Genomic DNA, 26,084 nt, shown 5'->3' on the forward strand with positions numbered 1-26,084 from the left:
TGACACCATGATCAGCAAATACCTTCACTGTCAGAGTGAAATTTTTGGCTCGGTAGAGACCTCAGAAGGCTACAAAGTCTACTACAAGTTTGGATGAAGTTGAGCCACACAGATACGATGATAGTTCAACACATCCTTGTAGAAGTGTTCCAAGGGAAATCGCAACCTAGCTCTCAATTGTTCTTCATACACCACGATCTGATCCCCCTTTTCAAAACTATGATCGATGTGAAAGTTCCCATGACAGTTTATCAGCTCGAACGTATCCTCCAAAAGATTAAATTCCTCACTTATTTTGTTTAGATTGGAAGATAGCAGAATTGATGGAACCTCATCCACCGAAAGTGACTCTCTCCTTAGCTTTTGAGCTTTTTTCTTGCTTAGACCGGTAGATTTATTTGGGACCGGCTCAGCCTGCACCTCACCCAAATCCTTCCACCTGCTACTCCCTATATCCTCATCGAAACTCCATTAAAATTGAACAGATGGAGTACTCGCCATCCTTTGGCTTTCAGTGTCACCCATCCCCAAAAAAGAAAAGGACAATAAAAAAGATGAAGGTAGGAAAAGAAAGCACTATCTTACGCTGATGAAATCAACTTCACCGGAATGGCACACAAATGCAAAATCACCCACCGGAGAAAATTCAAGGAAAATTAAGGAACCAAATAAAGCAAAAATCAAGGGTGCACCCATATATATAGTCGAAGCATTAATGATTAGAAAATTCAAAATGCCGCTAAAAACTGTCACCTCGAAATTATAAACATTTATATCTTTGCAGCTTTCGAGAGACACTATCAATACCAAAAGTTTTGAAAACATATTTTCTCCCGAACCTAAAGATTCAGACTTAGCGGGGGGATTAATGATATAAAAGGCTAGTAAAATTGACTCAGTGAGAGATTGCCTCCTAGAGCTTAAATCGGGTGAACTGCCCATCCGAGCTCGAAGCCGAGCAAAGCTCATCCTTCTGATCTCAAAGCCTAACACCGAGAGAGATCGAGCTCCAAGAAGAACTCCAAAGTCGTTCCACTCCATTCCAAAGAGATCGGATAGATTAGAGTTTTGGCACTTTCATTGAGCTTGAGTCGAGCAAAGATCACGCTGTTGATCATGTCTGATTCTCAGCATAATTTTAAGATGGTTACCGTTACAACATAAATAAAGAATCAGCAAAGATTCAACCAAGATTTCATATAGTTTTCATCCTAATCACTATATTAATAAGGTCAAGCTTCAGAAACAGGTTTGCAAAACAAACCTGTACTCTCATTATACTAACATTCAATCCATAATCAAATTGCTTACTTGAGCATCGAAGTAGTTGCCAACCGCCACCAGCCCTCACCCTTTCTTTGGTCTTCAGGAGTTCATCAGCCCTACTAGATTCAATATCCAGGATTTTCACGGCAACATTAAGTATATATTGATTTTCCTTCAAAGTAAATATGGGTTTTAATTTTACTATCATTGACGTTTTCAAATTAAAAAATTAGGGAATATGATAATGTGTGATAATTATATTTAGTAATTAAATATTACAACTATTTAGAAAATACAGAAAAAATTTAATATTAACTTTTTGAAAAAATTAAAAATTAATATATATGTATTAATTTTAATAATTAGACATATTTAAAAGAAAATTCAAGCATTAATTTCTCACAAAAAATCAAATATCCCTGATGCTTGGTTCTAATTTGGAGTAGGAAATTAAATTTTCAGTTGTGGCAATGATTGGAGAATCATGATAATATTCATTGAATTTTGAAATTAAACGTCTTGAGTTGACAAATAATTAGCAATTAAATACTAAAATCTAATTACAGTAAATTTGTTTAAAAATATTTCACAAAATGGTTTTGATTTTCCTTTAAATTAAATGTGGGTCTTGATTTTACTACTAATGAAATTTTCAAATTAAAAATTAAGAAACCTTATAATGAATGGCAATTATATTTAACAATTAATACTTTAATTATTTAAATTTAGAAGATAAAATTAATTAAGGGTTGAATTTAGAAAATTAAATTATATAATAATTGTATATTACAATTGTTTAGAAAATATAGGAAAAAATTACCATCAATAAGTTCAATTAAAAATTGACACTTAGCATAAATGTGATAAATTTAAAATATTATGTCATCTTTAATTTGTTTTATAAAAATTTTAACCACCTCTTCATCAAGAAGTGAAAATGACGCATATATAAAATTAACATATGTGCTTGTTGGATATAATTAATAAAAATCTAATTAACACTTAATTTTTCTATCTCTAATTAAATTGAGCTTTTTCCAAGATATTTATAAGAATAATAATAATAATAATATTTATTTATTATAGTATTAAAGTGTAATAACTAAATAATTTATAACTTATATATACATAATTAGGGGAAGAGTTGTAACACCCTCCCTGTAGCAACTCCGTACATTCTACTATTCCGGTGACCACTGTCGGTCCGGACAACTAGAACGTCCGGAAAAATATTTAAACTAAAGTGAGGAACCATAATTAACTCAAATATTAATAAGAAAAATTTAGGAAAAATTTTAGAAATAAAATACAACCAAGTTAAATGAGCCGGTGCCCTAGCGATGGGTAACCCCGTGGGAAGTTGTGGTCTTCACAGCTAGAAGCCCTAAACCAAGGAGAAAATTCATAAAATAATTTTGGAGACTCTAGAGAAGGGTCATTGAGGTTCCTATGGCATTAGAATGCCAAGAAAATGCTTAGAAAAATTTTTCAATTGGTACAAACAATTTTGGTCTGTTAAGTCAAATGGAGGGCATTTTGGTCATTTCGCCTTCAAATGAGATTTTTGGCCTACTTTTTTAGTTAAGTAAATAATTATTATGACACAAAATGTGAATAAATATTGTTAAAAATTAAATTGAAATTAAGTAGACAAGAAAAGGAAAGAAAATGAAAGAAATTTGAATTATGACATCATTATGATGTCATTAAACATCCTCCCACCTAACCAAATTTTGACACATCATTATAAACTACTTAAAAATGAATAAAAGGAGATAAAAATTAAAGAACTAAACAACTATCTTCAACCTTTGGGGCAACAAAAAAAACGTAGAGAGAGAGAGAGAGAGGATGGAAAACTCCATTAAAGCTTCACCAAGCTTGAGTTCACCACCCAAATCACTCCAAAACCCTAGCTTCCCTTCACAAATATTTACCCTTACACCTAGAGCAAGTCTTGGGCAGCAAAAAGAAAGAGAAAAAGAGGAGTTCTCAAGCTTTGGGAATTAGCTAAATCAAGGTTAGTGTCCAAACTTTTGCTATTTTGATTAAATTCATGTTTAATGGCATGAAGTAAGTAGGAAATGTAAGAAAATAAGATAAAAATGTGTGTGTGTGCACTCTAAAAATTTTGGCAGCTAGGGTTAGCTAGGGTTTGATGATTTTGCTTGGTAGAAAAATGGTTATGAGCAGCCCTTGGTATTAAATGAGTGATTGAACCTAGTTGTGTAATTGAAATGCAAAGTTTAGGCATGTATGAACATGGAAAATGTGGACACTTAACAACATTAGGGTTTGCCCATTTAATAGTTTATTAACCTTGTAATGGTCAATTAGTGACCATTTGAATGTGTGTGAGAAGTAATTGAAGTGAGTAAGGATGTTGGATTTGAGTTTAGGTGAGCTACCTTGGCTGACCTGTAGGACTGAGTATGAGTCTAGCAGGTTTGGGCAGTTATAAATAGAGTTATAGAGGTTCAATTGATGCAAGGCCAATTGGAGATGAAACTAGACACATAATGGCACAACTTTGGTGAAGAAAACCTGCCCAGAAAACCAAAACAAGTTGGCTTTAAAATTGCCCTAATTTGGGTGACTTGCATTCTGCTTGGGCAAAATGACCAAATGAATAGTATTTATTCATTTGATCACAACTCAGTGTAGAAAGGTCCAACTGACCTGAAATTTTACCAGAAGAAAGCTGAGACATAGACCTAAAACTTTCATGAAGAACACAAATCCAAATTCTGATCATAACCTAGTCAAATTGCCAACCAAACTTAGGTTATCAAATATGGCAAAACCAGTTTTGCCCAGAATTTTGGATTATGTCCAATCCGGCCAGTTATGGTGTTTAGGCCATAAATTGAGCTACAAAACTCCAAATGGAGTAATTCAAAAAAGGAAATGTAACTAGACAAAATAAGAAACAACTTTCATGAAGATAACTTTGCTAAATTCCTACTGTAAAAATGACCAATGGAACAGTAAACACAAGGCTTGAAATCTGAAAATTTTGAACAACTAGCACTAAGCTTAGAAATGGTATTGGCAACCAATACTAACAATTTTAAAATGCAGAATGTGGTATGTTGGGAGTATTAGAACCAATGTACCTATTGTCTATACAAAAGTCAATATTTTAGTTGACTAATGAAATGAATAGTAATACCTATACTTAAATTTCAAGAATTGCAAAGTTTAAAAGTGTAACATGCCCTAGTACACCTAGCAAGATTGGTTTAGATAGGTTGGCATGCCAATAGGGTTCAGTTAGCAGTACTGCACATGGCATTATGCCATTCTGTGATTTCATGGCTTTTAGCCATTCTGACATTGTGTTGAGACTTGGCCTTGTGCCTAATGTTATTACAGCTTATTAGCTGTTCTATTGCACACCGGGAGACACACATGTGACAGATGGTGTGACAACCCGAGGTACTTGATACCCAGTGCCAGTTTACTCGTTTATCCAGTCCAGTCATCCAGTATAGGTTACTTGGATAACCAAAAATGAAAGTTGATAAATTTAATGAAATAATGAATATAACAAGTACCAAATAAATAAGACTACTAATAATTATCAAAAATTTGTCTGCATGAGACATCAATACACTCACTGCATATTCATTTCCTTTTAGTTCTTTTTATTTTATTATTGGCACCACTAAGCATTATTGCTTAGCGCGTTGCTTTTTACCACGTGTAGGTTCTGGAGAGACAGAAAAAGAGCCCAGCAGACCACAGACTGTGTGAGGTCACAGCTCTGCCTAGAGTCAGAGTCACCTCTCATCTACAGTGCATCAGTGGTAGGACCTTTAGGTCCCTTTTGAAATTTTGTTTTTGCATTTTGTATTAGGTAGTAGTTTGTGATTTGTAAATTATGAACTCATGTAAATAGTAAATTTATGTAATCATATGTTGATGTACATATTTTGAAGAATTTTGTTAATTAATATAATTTGAGAATATCTTCATTAAATTTTAGTTGATTTTGAATTTGAATGAAATTGTGGATTAATTTTGAGAACTTGAAATGATTGCTAATGTTGAGACCATGTTGATGGTTATTGGAGTTTGAGAATGATTGGAAATGATTATTGGAAGTGTTTTTCACAGGTTCCGAAGAACTGTTTTCTTCATTTTTAGCCAGTACTCTGCCGGATTTTCTATAAAATTTTCGGAACCTCAAATAAATTATAATTTCAATAAATGACTTAAATGAATTATATTTCATAAATTGTACTTCATAACTATAAAAAAAAATAAATTAGGAAGAATAAAAAAATGATTGAATTAAAAGAGGGTGTTCCGGTATATTGCGTGGCATATCTTGCTCGGCTACATTGTAGACGGGTAAAGGGTGTCACAATACTCGTGCTATGCATGGTGCATATGTGTGTATGTGTGTGTGTGCATATATATATATATATATATATATATATATATATATATATAGAGAGAGAGAGAGAGAGAGAGAGAGAGAGAGAGAGAGAGAGAGAGAGAGAGAGATTTAATTAGGTCATTAAACTATTATTAATTTAAAAAAATTATTTTTCAACTAAAAAAGTTTTAACATTGCTATTTAAAATATTAAAACTCTAAAATGTTGGCAATAAACTTTGACCAAATAAGGTAGCATTTGCTCTCAAATCAATGAACTTAATAGCTATAATTTTTTTTTTTTAATGGCCATGAGTTATTCTTCATATATAATAATAATAATAATAATAATAATAATAATAATAATAATAATAATAATAATATCATTTTAAAATAATAAAAATAAAATAATATTGAAGTAAATTAAAATTTATTAAATGTATAAAAGGGAGAGAAGAAAACTTTTAAATATTGATTTTCCTTCAAAGTAAATATGAGTCTTGATTTATTGTAATTGATGTTTTTAAATTAAAAATTAGAAACATGATAATGTGTGATAATTATATTTAGTAATTATATATTATAGCTGTTCAGAAAATATAGAAAAACTTTATATTGACTTTTCTCTTTTAAAAAAATAAAAAATTAATAGATATACATTACTTTTAATAATTAGATACGTTTAAAAAAAATTTAATAATTAATTTTTCACAAAAATTAAAATATGCTTAGTTTAAATTTGGAATAAATATTTTAAAGAAAATTAAACTTTCAGTCATGATAATAATTGAATATTCATGATAATATTTGTTAAATTTTAAAATTAAATGTCTTGAATTGCCAAATCATCAATAATTAAATACTAAATTTAATTGCAATAAATGTATTTAAAAATATTTCACATTCCTTTAAAGTAATTGCCATTGACATTTTTAAATTAAAAATTAAGAAACTTATAATGAATGACAATTATATTTAGTAATCAATACTTTTCCATTATTTAAATTTGAAAGATCAAAATAATTAAGAATAGTATTTAGAAAATTAAATTATATAATAATTATATATTACAATTATTTAAGAAATACATAAAAAATTGTCATCAATAAATTTAATTAAAAATTACTACTTAGCATAAATGTGACAGATTTAAAATCCTATCTCTTCTTGATTTTGTTTTACAAAATCCGGACTATCTTTTCATTAGGAAACGAAAATGAAACATATATAAAATTAAAATATGTGTTTATCGAGTATAATTAATAAATTAATCTAATTAATTTTTAGTTTTTCCTATCTCTAATTAAATTGAACTTTCTAGAGATTTGTAATAATTAAATAATAATAATAATAGCTACTATTATAATATCAAATTGTAATAATTAAATAATTTGTAACTTATATATAGGGAATTAATAACTTAATCATAATTTAAAGAAATTGTATAATTAATTTACAAAAAATAGGGAGAACTTAATGAAATTACTTGACGCACATGCACACACACATATATATATATAATTTAAAAAATTTTCCAAATAATAATAAAATAATATAACATGATTAATATTAATCAAAGTAATAATATTAATTATTTATTAATTATACTATAAAAAAATAATAAAAATTGAATATTAATATAAATTTCCTTATTTACCATAACTATAAAAATAAAATTTTATTTGATTTCATTTTTTTCATAATTCATTATATATATAGCATTCAATATATAATTAAAGATATATTTTTATTAAATGCATGCTAAAATAAGATAAATAAAAATAAAATAATATTAAAGTAAATTAAAACTTATTAAATATATAAAAAGAAGAGAAAGGACAAAGTATTTAACTCCATGCGATAACTTTTATAGTATAATTTTAAATTATTTTATTAATTTTAAGATATATAATCCTTAAATTTTTATAATTAAATAAAATAATTAAAAAATTAAGAATCATTAAATAAGAAATTTATAAAATTATTTAAATAAATAGGTCTAATATTTTTAATTAGTTAGCCATAAAAATTATGGTAATAATAGTAATAGTAAAAATATTTAATAGTAATAGTAATGGTAATAATTACTTACATTAATTATTATAATTATTAAATATAATATTTTTTATATGGTAGATGTCATGTGGCAGCACTAAAGTTTAAAATACCATGTGGTATTAACAAAGGGAAATCTTTTTACTTTTTAATGTAATGTGGCAGTACTAAAATTTAGAATATCATATGACAGCAGCAAGGAAAAACCTTTCTGCTTTAATTAAGAGTTGTATTTAAAAAATTAAATTATATAATAATTATATATTACAACTTTTAGGAAATATAGAAAAATAGTGATCAATAAATTTAATTAAAAATTACTAATTGGCATAAATATGATAGATTTAAAATTTTATCTTCTTTTGAATTTGTTTTATAAAAATCTGGACTACCTCTTTACCAGGAAGCGAAAATGCAATATATATAAAATTAGTATATATTTTTATTAGGTAAAATGAATAAATTAGTCTAATTAACTCTTAATTTTTCTTATCTCTAATTAAATTAAACTTTTCAGGTATTTATAATAATAATAATAATAATAATAGCTATTTATTATAGTATTAAAGAGTAATAATTGAATAATTTGTAACTTATATATATAATTAGAAAATTAATAACTTAATTATAATTTAAAAAAATTATATAATTAATTAATAAAAAATAGAACTTGAAGTGGGAGCAAGGGTGTGTATAATGTGTTTGTATATATATATAATTTTTCTAAATAATAATAAAACAATATAACATGATTAATATTAACTTAAGTAATAATATTAATTATTTATTAATTATACTATAAAAAATATCAAAAATAATAAAAATTGAATATTAATATAAATTTCTTTTTTTTTCATAACTATGAAAATAAAATTTTATTTCATTTTTTCATAATTCATTATATATATAGCATTCAATATATAATTGAAAATATGTTTTTATTAAATAAGTATTAAAATAAAATAAATAAAAATAAAATAAAATTAAAGTAAATTAAAATTTATTAAATATATAAAAAAGAGAAAGAGAACAAAGTATTTAACTCTACGTGGCAATTTTTATAGTATGATTTTAAATTATTTTATTAATTTTAAGATATATAATTTTTAAATTTTTATAATTAAATGAAATAATAAAAAATTTAAGAACCATTAAATGAGAAATTTATAAATTTTTTGAAATATATCTGCTATTTTTAATTAGTTAGCTATAAAAATTATGGTAATAATAATAATAGTAAAGATATTTAAAGAAAATTAAAAAGAGAATTAAATAAAAAATAGAATTAAATACTTAATATAAAAGACAATAATTACTTACAACAAATATTAAATCAATTATCAATAAATCAAGTCAATATTACTCAATTAGATCATAAAACAATTAACTATAATCAATTAGATCATAATCAATTCTACTTCAATCAATTAGAACATACAAGCATGCTACAAGCAATTTGATCAGTTAGTTCAATTAATCAAGAAATATTGACTCAATTATATCATAAAAGTATGATATAAGCAATTTGATTAAATTGTGCTCATACTTAAGTAACTATGAAGCCATAATCAACTAATCAACCCATAATCACATTATTATATTAATTAAAATTTATGACAAATTTTATATCATAAATAGACATAAAGATAGAAAAAAATTGCAATCTTGAGGTCACAAAGAGGAAGTTACGTAGTATTTGTAAGGTAGAAATCGAAGGATCCTGTTGTTGTAAAGAGAGCAAATTAAGGATAAAGAATAGTATGAAGGGTGGGTGTTTAGGTGTGGATATCATTGAAGAACAAAGATGAAGAATGGTGAAAAAGGTGGTATCTCATTTGATCATAGGTCAATAGGATTTTTAAAGCCTACAAATATGGCCATTGGGTATAACTACTAAGTTCCCAATGTAATTGATAACATTTCACCATCCCCAAGACAATTTACAATCTTCCTATTTCTATTGCATGAAGCCATACGTGGGACTTAAATGGTGATTTATGGTTTCAACCATCTTAGAGATTTAAGTGGTATCCTAGCCATAGTAAATATTTTTGGCTAATTAAAAAAATTATACATAATAATCTCCACCCAATGGCCTGTAAATATGTGAAAATGTGATCTAGACTTTGCTTATCAAAGATTTAGAGAGTTTATCATTTAGCGGCAATGGAAATAATACCTCAGAAAAAATTGAAGTTTTCAAGCTCTCTCCCTATGTCTCCAGCTGCTTTGTAGTCAATGTACTCCCACGAGAATGAGAAGCTTGTGACCATGAAAGATGAAGTTAAGGTGCTATTTGTAAGGCTGATTAAGGCGATAGATATAGAATTTGTCCGATCTATCTTGCTTGAGGAGACGCCTTTGGTCACATTTCATGATATGTTTACGGAATCATTTGATTTTGAAAAAGAAAAAGAGTCCTAAAAACACAATTTTTATCATTTCAAATTTTGAAGAAAATTCCAAGAATTAATGATGATATGATGGAACGTAGTGATATTGCAACTTTTTGTGATCTTGCAACATTTTGTAATCTTCTCGTGCCAACTTAGTTACTATGCTTATTTAGTTTTCAAAATGTAACCTTTATTATTGGTTACTTGATGGAAGTCACCGTTCTTTAAGATTTGGCATTTTTCATGTAAAAAATATTTTTTTTAAAATGTATTTTATTTTATTTTTTCATAATTTACATTGTTGGTAATGACTTGTAAAATACAAAAAATTAGAAGAAACTTAAAAAAAAAAATTAGGATAGGACATTAAAAAAAATCCCATGCATAAATATAAGGGTTTTTTTAAGCATGTGTTGTAAATTAAAAAATACCAAAATATTTAAGAAAATTAAAAATAATTATGAATGGGAAATAACAATTTCCAGGTAGGAAATTATTATAGGATTTTTTTTTTTTGTGAGTGTCTTGTAAAGGACTTTGAAATTTTGCACGTCTCCTAATTTTCCCCCCTTGACCACCGTTTCTTAGATGCGTCTCTCCTCTCATTTCCCCTCTAGATTTTCTTTAATAATTAGCCTTGTTCTTGGTGATCTCCAAAGAAAAGCCATAGCAACACTATTAACTCCCTTTCACCATGCGGAATCAACGACAAGTAGTCATTTTTTAGGCCAATACTCATTCTCCAGAGTCGCAAGTATGTATTCGCTGTGATTAATCGATTATATAAGGTTTATTCGCAGTAAATCAATGAAGATTTAGGGTTTACATTTTAAGGTATTAGTTAATTCCCTTCACTTGCCGTTTATTTTCTTGGTCGATTGTTGTGAGCCATAATCATTGATTATATGAATGCAGTAGGTGTGTTTTTGTTGCTAATCATTTTTAGGTTTTCTTTTTTTTTTTTGTGGTATGATGCAGTAGTTGGGTGTATGGGGTTTGGCCTATTGGCCTTGGGTTTTCTTTTGTTTGTGGTTTGATGCAGTAGGTCGATGTAAGGGATTTGGCATGTTGGCCTTGGGTTGAAAGCCTCAGCTAATTTTTCCCTTGTTTTTATTTTGATCTGTTGCCTATAAAAAAAATAAATGAAATTTGTGATTTTTTTTATCTTGATTCCTTTCAATATTTAGGGTATACATTTTAAGTTTTTAGTTGATTCATGCATTTATTGACAGTAATTCTTTCAATATTTAGGGTGCTAGATAAAAATTTATTCAAATTAAATTAAATAAAAGAGAAATTTTAATTAAAAATTAATTTAATAGTAATAATTTATCTTATTTAAAATATAATTAAAAATTAAATTAAAAAATATAAATTATAAATTATCCATGCATAGCATGAGCATTATGCTAGTTGGTTATAGATTCAACTCAAAATTGATCCCCTCCAAACACAATTGTCAAACTAATTTGACTAGATGGTAACCTCTCTCTTTGAATTATGAGTAGACGTAGCATGTACTAAAGTCAAATGAGAACATATATAATTTTAAAACCTAAACATTCATTTGACTTACAATGACATAATTGATCATAATACAAATTTCTAAAATTGGATTCTGATAAATTGGTGTTTCCTGTGAGCAAAGATTGTTGGGTAACCAATCATGAACCCAAAAAAAAAAGTGCTAAAACATCCTCATTAAAGAAGGCTAAAGCTAAGAACCCTAGGGCTTTTGAGGAAGGAAATTGGTCTCTTGACCCACAAATTAATCCCATAAGTTTCAATCACACCTAAATCTCATATAATTAACATAAATTTGCCCTACACACACACACACTCTTCTCCTTTAGCTAATAGTCAATTTGTTCCAAGATTTGCTAAATCCATGATGCAATACTTTTCACTTAGCTTTTCTGTTGAAATTAACTGCTCTCATGGAAAAAGCACATAAATTTAATTTAGTTGTTAATCAAATGGTCATTATTATTATTATTATTATTATTATTATTATTATTATTATTATTATTATTATACTTGTTGCAATTAGCGTTATAAAAAATTCGAATTAGACTAATTAATCGATTCAATTAATTTAATTAGGAATTAGGATGATTCATTTGAATTTGATTTTATATTTTCATTTTTAAAAGATTAATTAAAAACTATTATTAACATGTATACAATTATTTTATTAATATCAATCCTATTTTAAAAACACCAGTAGTAGCCTCTAACCATTAATCATTGCTTGAAGCCAAGCAAAAGTCAGAAGTATTGTAATCAATAACAATTATATACATCTCTCACATAATAATCAAGAGTGCATGGATTATAGATATTAATATAAAGAAGCTGCATTTGGCAAGTTGACCCTTTGATTGAAATGGAATATGAGAACTTGAGGACAAATTAATGGCACAAATTCTTCACTAATGTAAAACAAGCAACAAGTAAACTGACAAGCTTTTCTGTATTAACATGACTTTGTTAGTCTTACAATTCTTTGGGATAAATCTAACGAAAAGCTACCAACTCTATGGTTAATTAATTATTTATCCTCCCATCCTGCAACTCATTGAAGTTTTGACAAATAAATTGGAAGTATCTCAACACTCAATAGGCAAAAAGTTAAGTTATTCTATAATGTGATAAGAAAATGTACTAGCCCTAACTCACTCTTAAAAATTAGCTCAAAGGGGGTTTACAAGATTGGAAATCTACAGATATTCCAATATCAAGGTAAAAGTTAGCTCTGATATTTTGAAAAGAAAATGATCGACTATACCTAATTCACACTTAAATGCTAATACAAGAGAGAAAAATTATTTAAATCTTTATATTTAACACTCTTACCTTATATCCATTTGATGTAGGACAACATAATGCATTATGTTAGAAGGGCATCATGCAAAAAAGTTAGGTATATAAAGATGGGAATTGATGCCCTGGGCCACAGTTGCAACAACTCAAATCATGTTTTGGCACCAAATTTCAACCATAGAATTTTACTTTCTACCACCGAATTTCTTCTTTCATCATATGATATATTTCACATCACATTCTTTATCTTAGAGTCAAATGTAAGTTATGATGTGAAATAATAGACAAGTAAACTCAAAGTTAGACATTAGAATCTTTGAACTATCATTTGCATTGTATTTGATAAAGACATATACTCCATGGGAAATGAGTAAATACCATAGTATATTAAATACCATAGTATATTATTCATACTACATGTGCGATTTATGCCAATCAAAGGGGAATACCAATGTGATCTCTACTTGATATTGTGTGAAACCATAAACATTATAAGTAATCTTTATCTAGTACCTCATGACTCCAATCAGTTAGTCGAAACTTAGTTTAGTAATTACTATCTTAGGGTGTTATCAAAATATCATGAATGATATGGTTTAATGGGATGTTCCTAGAAAAATGAATTAAATTAAGGTTAAGAGTATCATGAGAAGACGAAGATCATTGAAATTATCACATTAATCTATGTTTATTGGCAGACCAATTATGTTTATATTTGCGATAAAGATATAATTATGAACTCAGGATATGGGAATGAGATTGGAAGAGATTTAAATGTTATAAATGATTTGGGTATTGCATGTTGTATCTACTTTTAGCTTTATTAGTTGAGATGCTATATTAACCTAACAGATATATAGCAACCAAGCTCTCAAAGTATACACTACTCACACCGTTTATTTGTTAAGTGTGAAATTTGCAAAAATTGAAAGGACTTGTGAGTGAGAGATGAAGAAAATTTGGGCACCCATGTGTGTTAACCTAAATTCTTTACATTATCGACTCTAGTCAAAGAAATAAAATAAAATAAAAAAAAAATAAATAGGAGGACATTTAAGACAAACACATTTTAGCCAAAATGTAACTTTTATCCAAGTCTCATAAAATGGCCATATATAAGACTTTCTTCCCTAATGAAATGTTGCATAAGAGAGAGATGACAACTTTAAACACAAACGAAAAGTTACAAATTGATTTTGCTAAGTGCAAAATATTAAAAAAAAAATGAAAAAGGGAAGAGAAAGATTGACATCTAGACTCTCATCAGATTCAATTTTGTAGAGCACTGTTTTTTTTCCAATTTAAAGTACATTTAGATTGTGGCCTTTACAATATTTTCTATATATTTATGTGATTATATTATGACTAGTGAAACAAATTATGCATCCTAGTGTCATTTGCATGAACATGAATTGTGATTCATGTAATTAAATCCATAAGTTGGGTTCATAAATTTTCTTCACAAATAAATTGTCACTTTGCATAACTTCATAATCTTATGTGGTAGCAGTAAGAAAATTATTTAATTACCTAAATTAGGTAACAAAATCAAATTAAAATTAATACTCTGAATAGCAACACATAAAAGTTTTAAATGTTGGCTAAATAGTAGCAATTTTATATATAACTAAGTTAGAACTTTAAACTTTAATGATTAAAACTTCATTTTGTCGTAATAAATACTAATAATTTTTTTATATTACAATTAAGATGTGTGCTAGGCAATAGTGGCTGCTACAGTTATTGAAACAAGGTGGAATAAAAAAGGAATCTCTCCATTAAATAAAGCTTATCACTTTCTAGTCAAGTTTTGATAAATAATTTTGGTGAAAACTCCATATTTAATACCAAAGCATTGAATAAGTTTTTGATGATTGATACCAAAGCATTAAATAATTTTTGATGATTGATGATGTCTGTTTGAAGGAGAATTGCAACTATCTAGGTGTAAAGCCCCTAACACTCCAAAGGTCAATTAATTTTAAAAAAGTGATTTTATTGTTACTTTGATTTTTAATTTTTCTTTTTTTTACTTTGATCTTCCAGTTGATGGATTTTTTTTTGTTTTTTAATTTTACTTATAGCCACGTCAAGATCTAACAGTTGCCATCACTGAAAAATTAGTGTGAAATTGGAAGAATTGGTTAAATATGGACCTGTTTTCGGACTCTTAGATTCATAAAATGAATTGTTCAACTAAAAAAAAAGGATAAAATTTTGAATTTTTGTTATGTTTTAAAAGCCTAATAATAATATTATTATCTTTTTCTAAGAAATCTTTGACGCCCCTAAATAACACAAAATGAAGGCCAAGTAGATTATCATGCATTTTTCTTTTGTAAAATAAGTTTTTCAATTTTTACAATCATGATTATAACCATTTCAGGAATAGTAATTGATTTAGAAGAAAATGAATTTTGAAAAATTAGAAATTTGAGTAATTAATGGTTTAATGAAAGGTCTGGGAGGGTAAGTAAAGAATTAGGTAGATTAAAATTTGTTAAAATATAATATCCTGAGGTTAGTATATTTTACTTATTAAATTTAATTTTAACTGTATTTTTAGTTTATTATTTTAAAATAATTTATCTTTTATTTTGTATCAAATGAATTAATTATTTTCTAATAATTTATTAGTTTTATATTGCAGGATGTTAACTTGATTAATCTATTTGAGAGTTAGGTCGATAAACCTTCTCTATCATGCACATAAAAATACACATAGCTCTTTACTATTTGAGCTTGTTTGATACTATTGCTAGATAGTTTTATTGAAAACTAGATAAATAATTTAATTGAAAAAAACAATCAAAATTAATGGTCTACATTTTTATTGGCCCAATTTTAAAATAATTGTTAAGAATATAGGTTTATAACTAAATGCTAAGATTAATGAACCTATAAATAAATTACTCATATATCTAGATAACTCATTCATGTTTTATGTTTTTTTGTTAGCTTTAAGTAAATTAATTAATTAAAAGAATTTTAATATATGGAGCCAATTAAATGAGTTCATGCAAAAAAAAAATCACAATAAAAATTTATAGAAAATATGCATTTAATTGCTACATTAATTAATATTATAATGATTATTAATTTATATTTTTTATATATATAATAAAATAAAAAATTTAATAGGTCAATATTTTAATTTAAAACTTTTAATTTTAACAAAATATTGGTTACAAAATACCTCACAATATTTGCCTTAAACAAAATTAGTTTTAATTTGGCCATATAAAATTTTTATTTTAGGTTGAGTAAAATACATTATACATTTTATCAATTGGTTATAATTTAAAAAATGTTGTTAACCAATATTCAACCTGATTTGAATCCAAAATAACTAAAAATTTACCATATTTTTAAAATCAATTTAAAAATTAATAAACTAAAATCGCTATTAATGTATTTTTAATTAAAAAAAAATACTTGATTAAAATATGAGAATATAAATTAAGCTAATGTTACCACATATCCATGAAAAATTATTAATGAGTTCATAATTATTAATGACTCCATAAATTTTATTCGTCTAATAATATTGATGTTGGGAAAGCGTTTTCTTTTTTAACATTTATATTGGCCCCTAAAATTTTACTAATTTTATGTACTAAAATTTTTTTTTATTGGACATTAAGTGTGGGCCAATGTACATCAATATAATTAAAAATGTCGGCTAAAAGAATTAGTTGATACACAAAATTTTACTTTTTAAATTGAAGTAGATTATTTTTAATTGTTTATTTTATTAAAAATATTAATTTTATAATTAGCCTCACATATTTAAATATTAAAATTAAATAAAAAAAATCAAACTTTTAAAATTTTATTAAAATTTCTTTCTAATTAAATGTAAGAGTCTATTGAGAATATAATCATAATTGAAGTACTTTTAATTAAAAATTAAAACTTTTTATTTATTTTATGTTTTAAAATATTTGAAAATATCAATTAATGTTAAAAAATTAATAACACCAAAATATCACATTTATAAAATATGTAGTTAAAATTTTTAAAATTATAATATTAATTTTGTGCCATATTTGTAAGCCTAAGTAACAAAATTACTTTGTATAAGCTTCATCAGAATATAGCTCATTATATTTTTTTTAACGTAGAAAATATTATTTTTTTATAATTGAATTAAAATTTCTGTTTAAAAGTGCTAAAAAAAGCCAATAAATCAATAGAATAATTATATTTAAGCCATTGAATTCGGCCAATAAAAATTTTAATTCTTAATAATATAATGAGCAAATATTTTAATAATAAAATTTAAATTAATATTTTTTATTGTATTGATCTTTTAAAAATTATAATTTGATTAAAATATAATATATGGATTTTTTATTGCTAGAATCTTAATTAATATTTTGGTAGGGCCAGTGGGTGTAAACTTAGAATATTGATATGTTTATATGGCCCAATATAATTAGATTTGAAAAATTTAAAAAACGTGAGCTATTAATTTGAAGTATCACATATTTAAAATTATTTTTAGGTCAATATAATATTTTTTAATTGGCTCAATTAAATAAAAAATTAATAAATTCATATTTTAATTTTAAACGATCAATTTTTTATTAACTTAATAAAATTGAAAATTTTTGTTAAATTTATTATTAAAATCCCCATATCATTATTTAGACCAATTTTATTTTAAGTTAACCAATTTAAGATTGATATTTTTTAAATTATAATTTTAAATTAATTAATTTTTAGCCAAATTAATATATCCTTTAAAATTTAAAAGGTTAAAATTTTTATCTAATCTTAAAAGTAAATTAAACAACTAGATTTTTAATGAGTATTTTAATAAAAATTTACTATGTGTCACATTCCATAAATACTCTCCTTTATATTAATTATTATTTAATTTTTTTAATTTCATATTTTAATTATCATTATTTTTTATAATACTATCTTAACATTTATGATTTAAATTATTATTTCTTTTAAAATTTAATTTTTAAAAGTTAAGACCTTTTGTAATTAAATACAATATTTAAAAATTATTTATATTATTTTACAAATACAAATTATTATTTAATTTTTTTATTTCTCTTTTAATTATCATTATTATTTACAATACTACCTTATTATTTATTATTTAAATTATTATTTTTTTAAAATTTAATTTTTAAAATTAAGACATTTTATAATTAAATACAATATTTAAAAATTATTTATATTATTTTATAAATATTAATTATTATTTAATTTTTTTATTTCTCTTTTTATTATCATTATTATTTATAATACTACCTTAACCTTTATAATTTAAATTATTATTTTTTTAAATTTGATTTTTAAAAATTAAGACCTTTTTATGATCAAATGTAATATTTAAAAATTATTTATATTATTTTTTATATGTAAAAATATTATTTGTCATATGTTACCCTCCATAATAATAATAATAATAATAATAATAATAATAATAATAATAATAAGTTATTAATGGCCATTAATTTAAAGAAAATTGATCATTAATTTACGATCTCATAATCAACTATCATATAATTTAATCAATCTCAAATTTTTTCACATATTTAATAAATATTTTATTACATTGTTATATTTTCTATTATTTTTATTATAAAATCTTTATTAAAAAATTTTAAAAGATAAAAAATATAGTCTGCGTAAAAAATTACAAAAATAAAATATAGAGATTTGATTTATTTATAATTAGTATATATTATTTTTTATGTTAATAATTTAATATTCTTTTTATTTCACTTTTCTAACATTAATTATTATTATTATTATTATTATTATTATTACTACCAACTTATAGTCATTTAATTGAAACGGTTAAATAAATAGAAAATATTTTACTGTTATAAAAATTAAATTTTAATACTTTTGTTGCCTTTTTTAATTAAATAATATTTAATTATAAATTAATTTTTTATTTAAATAATTTTTATTTGTTTGTCTATATATATTATCTCATATAAAAAATGTGACACATATCAAATATTTTTCTCTCACTAAATATTTTTATTTTACCTAAATACTCTACAATTTTTTTATTTACGCTATTTTCTATTATTTCTTTCAACGTTATTAATTATCATTTTCAAAATTTATTTTATTTAAATATATTTAATTAATTTATATTTAATTATTAATTTTTTTATAAAATTCTTATTTAATATTTCTTGAACTTTTAAATATTTTATTTCATTATAATTATATATCTAATACAATTATAATGAATATTTTGATTGTTTATATTTTATTATCATTAATTGTAACAGAATTATTTTTAAATTTTAATTAAATATCTATATTTTTATGTATAAATTATCTCTAAATTATATTTTTATATAAAAGTGAAATTTTAAAGATAAATTGTAAATATAAGTGCACCAAAAATTTAGTTATAAATAAAGATGATTAAAAAATTTAAAGTTAAAGTATTAAAATTATATAATATGTCTTTTGAAAAATAATATATATTTTTAATATTTATTATATTAATATAAAATTAGGATATTTTAAATTTTAAATTTTTATGAAATATATTTATTTTATATTATAAATTTATGTTTAGTGGTAACTATTTTTGTCAAAAAATTATTTTATAAAAAATATATCAAATTAATAAAAGAAATTTACACTTAGATTTAGTATTTTTTAAAAAATAATAATATAATAATATTATTATTTTCATTATTATTGAAATTAAATAATTCAATTTATTATTAGTAATTTAATATTTTTTATTACATTAATAATAAAAAAATATTATATTTATATTTTTTAAAGTAATATTATTTTTTTTATTAATTTAATATATTTTTTTAATTTATAAAAAATAAATATCAATTTACATAAATTATGAGATAAAATAAAAATTTTTTATTAAATTTAAATTATTTTTTGCATAAAGTATTTTTATTACATTTTAAAAAAAATAATTATGAAAATTATTATTAATATAAGTATAAAAAAATTAAATAGTTATTTTAATTAATTACACCATAAATTAATTAAAAATTTATTATTATAATAGGTAAACATTTATTTAAATTAAAATAAATAAGAGAAAAATTTTAATTTAAAAATAATTTAATAGTAATAATTTATATTATTTAAAATGTAATTAAAAATTAAATTAAAAAAGAAAAATTATAAATTATATAGCATGGGCATTATGCTATTTTAGATATATGAAGTAAATAACAAATACAATAATTATATAAATGTAGTTACCAATATTTTAAAAATAATGATACCAATTATATTTTTTTTATTAGCCCTTAATAGACATGTTCTAAAAAATTTTAAATTAAATAATATGGGTCAATATTCTTATTAATTATAGTCTATTAAACTTTTATTAACCTAATATAATTCTTTTTATGTACTCACTATGCTTATTATAAATTTAATCTTTTAATTGGTTAAAATCAATCTTGAAAAATATTTTTTGCCCATAAATTTTGTGTTATCATATCGGTTTATTTATGGGTCAATATTTTTTTTTAAATTATTATATTAATATAAATAAAAAGTATTCATCATTAACTTTATATATTTAAATATTATAATTGTTATTTATTGATAATTAGATATATTTTTTGGTTATTGTAAAATGTGGCCCATTAAAACTTTTATGTATTGGCCTTAAAACAAATTCAATGTGTGCCCACAATTAATTAATTAATAACATAAGCAACTTGAATTCTAAATAATGATTCCTATCTTAGTAAAAAGCAACAACATTTTTAGAATTCAAATTTATTAGATTGATAGTCAAGTACCACTGCCCTTAAAATTTCTGTATTAATTAATTTTTTGAAGTAGTTAATTAGTTACCTATAGAATTAATATTAATTCTTAAAAAAATTTAAATTATAATAAAATATATTGTCTCTCTCAGAATTTTAATTTTTAATTAACAATAATTCAGATGTGATTATATTCTAAAAATTAAAATTTTGTTTAGCAATTTTATGTTATCTTTTTAAATAATCACATTATGCAATTTATTGATAAAAAATGTAATAGCCATATAAAAACTTTGGCCCACCATTGAAAAATATGGATTGAAGTACGCTAAATTAATTTAATTGTATTATGTTTATATCAAAAACATATTTCTTATTTACAATTGTTGATTTTTTTTATTTTACTCACAATTTAAAGTTTTTAAATTTTATTTTTATTACTAGACAAATATTGCTATAATATCTTTGAATACACCTTTATATAATTATATTTAAAAAGAATTAATCTCCATATTTGTCTAATAAAAAAAATGAATTTTAAAAAGATATAGTTAAAATACACTAAATTAAGATAAAATTTATTCATAAGCACATTTGAAGGATTGGGCTAATCTTTTTAGCCAAATGTAAATTTTACTAAGAGTTATGATTTAGACCCAAGTATAACATTACACCCATATTCTAATTTGAATTTTTTTTTTTAAAAAATTCTTGTTTGAGGGAAAATTTAAGTAATGAGTTGGTTAAAAATTTAAATAATGAGTTGGTTAACTTTTATTATGGATTTGTTTTTTTTTTTTTTAAATAAGTTTAAATGATTAGAATATGAGTTCATTAATTTTTTTTATTTACTTTAAATTTCAAAAATATCAATAGGCTAATAAAATTAAAAAACATAATTAAATAATTACTCATAATTAGATAACTAATTCAAAGTTTTCTTTAAATATTATTAACCATATATGGGCCAAAATTATTCAAGGGGCATATTTTAATATAATTTTTAAAAATTAGTATCTCACATTTTTTAAATTTTTCATTAAGTAATAAATTTTTTTTTAAAAAAGATTAAAATTGTGAGTAAAATATATTTTATTTAAATTGAATCAATTTTATACAAAACACTTAAATTTAAATGCAACTTAATAGACCCATATTTAGTCTAAAAGAAATACACAAAGAAAATTTAATGAAAATATTGGCCAACTTTAATTATGTTTTTTGAAAAAATAATATTATCTTTAATTGGGGCCAATGCAATCATATTTTTAGGCCCATAATATGAATTTAGCCCACCGTATCATTTAATTTTATGGCCCAATATCCTTTTTGATTCTTTTACAATTATATACATGCTAGCATATGCTCATATTATGCATGAGTAATTTTTAATTTTTATTTTTTAATTTAATTTTAATTATATTTTAAATAAAATAAATTATTATTATTAAATTAATTTTAATTTAAAATTCATCTCTTATTTAATTAATTTGAATAATTTTTTTTGTTATAATAATAAAATTTTAATTAATTTATGATGTAATTAATTAAAATATTTATTTAATTCTTTTTATACATATATTAATAATATTTTTATAATTATTTCATTTAAAATGTAATAAAAGTATTTTATTTAAAAATTAATTTAAATTATATAAAATTTTAATTTTTTTTTGTAAATTATAAAAAATATATTAGATTATTGAGAAAATAATATTATTTTAAAAATATATAATTATAATATTTTTTTGTCATTAATATAATAAAAAAATATTAAATTACTAATAATGATTTGAGGTATTTAATTTTAATAATAATAAAAATATATAATATTATTATTAATTAAAAATAACATTCTATTGTATTATTTAAAAAAAACTATATCTAAGTGTAATTTTTATTAATCTGATAAATTTTTTATAAAATAATTCTTTGACAAAAATATTTATTAGTTTACATAAATTTATAATATAAAATAAATACATTTCATAAAAATTAAAATTTTAAAATATCATCATTTTCTAATTAATATAAAAATATTAAAAATATTTTTTTTTTCAAAAGATAGATTCTATAATTTTAATACTATAACTTTAATTTTTTTTATCATTTTTATTTGTAGCTAAATTTTTAATGTAATTATATTTACAATTTATCTTTCAATAAAATTAATTAAGAAAGGAAAATTAATTAAAAAATACTTTAGTAATTTGCTACCAATGTGGGTGGAGATTTTTTTATTAATTATTGTATAATAAGTAATAAATATGAAAATTTCTTATTAATTTAAAAAATAATTGATTTGCTATTATTTTAATAGATTAATTTCTTTTTATAGCATGTCATGTGGTAATATGTCACGACCCAACCTATGGGCCAGATCGGCACCAGGAATTGGGCCCCTCAAGACTAGTAGTAAGCCTAACTATTCCTCAACCCAACTCTAAGGCCCATTTGGACCCAATTTCAAGAAATCAACCGGACAGAGTCCGGTCATAAAATTGACTATTTAATAGGGAGTTTTTAACTCGTCAGACCTGTAAACACAATATATATAATAAATTAGGGAGCTTAGCTCACCCTCTACGTAAAAAAAAAAAATCATAACTCAAATGGGAGCTCAGCTCTCTCATTTAATTCCATCATGCATATAGTTAATAATCTTACAGGTCCAACATAACTTTTACAATACAGGCCCAAATAAAATAAGTGCTTCTAACATATGCGGAGTCTAAAAATTTAACTAATTATACAGAATACATTAATTACTATCAATGACCTGCGAAGAAGAAGAGCAAGTTAGCCACAATAATTAATCCTCCTATAGCCTGGAAAAATAAACAAACAGGAGTAAGCGTTCGACTCAGAGAGTAAAATATCAATTTTAACCATAATCTCTATAGCTATCTAAAGCTAATGCACCCTGTGGAGTGAAATGCAATATCGTCAATATTTTCATATCATAACAGCAAAAAGGCAATTTAGAGCACTCACACACCCAACACTGTCAAACAATATGTATATGGGAGCTGATCCCCTATACAGCCCTCTTAATCCAACCTCTGCCAGCGAGTGTCTCTCAAGCTGGACTTTCGCCTAATAAACTAAATGCAGTGTCCCAGCGAGTGTCTCTCAAGCCATGTCTACCCCGAAGGACCGAGTCCCAGCGAGTGTCTCTTAAGCCGTGTCTACCCGTCCCGTCCATATCAAATACCATACCACACGCATGCCACGCACACACACTACTTCAAATTACTACAAACAACATCCATGGCACTTCAACAATTAAGAATGCAATCTAAAATATGCTTAGTGTTTAACTACATAGATACATATTTATAAGTGATGCATGGGCATGCATAAACATATAACAATATCGAAATTACAATTAAAATTAATATTTTATTCACAGACTAAATCGAAGTCACTGTGGTAGCTGGGCGGAGGAGGAAGGCTGTCCCGGCTCACTTAACAATTTTATTACAATTATTTAATAAATTTGACTCAATACAAACTAAGAAAAGACCAAAGATGTCCTAAGTCATACCGAAAATCTGGCAGAGTCTCCGCTATACCTATGACCTACCCAACCTGCAAAATGATTCAAATAACATTTCTAAACTTAACCCATATCTTATCATCATTATATGGCCCCTCCTGGGCCCTCCAAACCAAGCAATAATCACAACATCAGACAACTCAATTATAAGACTTCAAAACTAATATTTTTCAAAAACTATCCAAACTAACTTTAAAAAATCTATAAACTTGCCCTACGGTCCTTAACAACATTATAAGACTATTGCAATAGGAATCGTAATTTTCTTATTATCCACGAATATTTTATAAATTTTATTCTAACCCAGTACAAGGCAAAAATTGAGTAATGTAGAGTTCGAGTTTACCTATGCCGTCGACAAGCTGGGCAGCGTCGAGCGTGCGAAAATGGTGGGGTAGCCTATAATCTTGACCCAGTTCTGAAATGGTTCCAGCAGCTTATCTGCTCGGCCCGAAATTACAGATCCGGGAGACGATCGAATTTCCACCGAAATGAAAGTATATACGCAAAGTCCACAATACCAGGGTTAGAATAAAAAAAAAGAAAAAGAAAAAAAATATATATATATATATATATATATATATAATTATTTGAAAATTAGAGATGTTACATTCTTCCCCCCTTATAGAAAATTCGTCCTCGAATTTTACATAAGGCAGAACAATGACACATAGTTGCATATCAAACTTATGAGTACTTGCTGCTCATATCCTGCTCTAGCTTCCAAGTGCATTCCTCCATAGATTAACTCCTCCATAGGACTAACCATAGGGATTTTCCTTGACCAAAGTTGTCTCATCTGATAGTCTACTATGGCTACTAATTACTCCTCAAATATCAAATTCTCATTTAACTCCACTGTGTCTGGTCGCAGCACAAGAGAAGGATCGGGAACATACTTTCTAAGCATGAAAATGTGGAATGCTGGGTGGACATGTGAAAGGTTTAGTGGCAACTCTAACTGATAGGCAACTGCTCCCACTCTGTCCATGATATTAAAAGGTCCTATTTAACGGAGTGCTAATTTGCCTTTTCTTTCCAAATCTCATAACCCTTTTCATAGGAGAAACCTTCAAGAACACGATCACCCATTGCAAATTTTACATCTTTCCGCCTTGGATCTGCATGGATGGTTAAAAATTTTTATGTCTATCTGCCCCTGTCGTAGTATGCCAGCTACCATCCTCCTTCTGAGTCTAAACCATCACATCTGACTACTCGTTTACCCCTCTTTTTTTTTTTCTCTAGTACTCATTATAACTCCACTACTCTTGACTTGATAACTGATAACTTTAATCAACTTTGGTGCTTACCTTACTTTTATTACGCCCTAACGTATCTCTTGGTGACTTCAGTCCTCATTCTTTTGTTTCAATAACCTCTGTTCCCCAAAAACATGACTTATGTTCCTTATCTTATAGTATCCTATTAAATGCTTTCCTGTAGCACCTATCATATACATCTCGTTCGAAACCTTTACTTGTCCTATGACCTCAATGGTCAATACCTATAAATCTTCTTACTCCCATGATACTTTAAATTTTCAATCTCTTTTGTGTCATTACTAAGGTCCTTAGACCAGCTCCTGTCCATCTTATGTAACTAGTTATGTAGAGCTCCATCCAAGTGTCAAGCGTACCCTACACCACTTATCAATATTGGAAAGTGAACTGAGTCTCTTCTCTTATAGGACAAATGTATTTGTATTCTCTAACAACCCAGTTAATGCAACTTTATCGTTTCCCACTCCTTCTCTGGAATGGAAATATCTAGACTTCTTCCTAAAGCTTCTTAGTATGTGGCCTACTTCTGACACATTGGCACTTAGATCGAGGCTTTACTACTCCTTTAATC

Source organism: Hevea brasiliensis, chromosome 7, assembly GCF_030052815.1.
Source record: "Hevea brasiliensis isolate MT/VB/25A 57/8 chromosome 7, ASM3005281v1, whole genome shotgun sequence".
Taxonomy (NCBI): domain Eukaryota; kingdom Viridiplantae; phylum Streptophyta; class Magnoliopsida; order Malpighiales; family Euphorbiaceae; genus Hevea; species Hevea brasiliensis.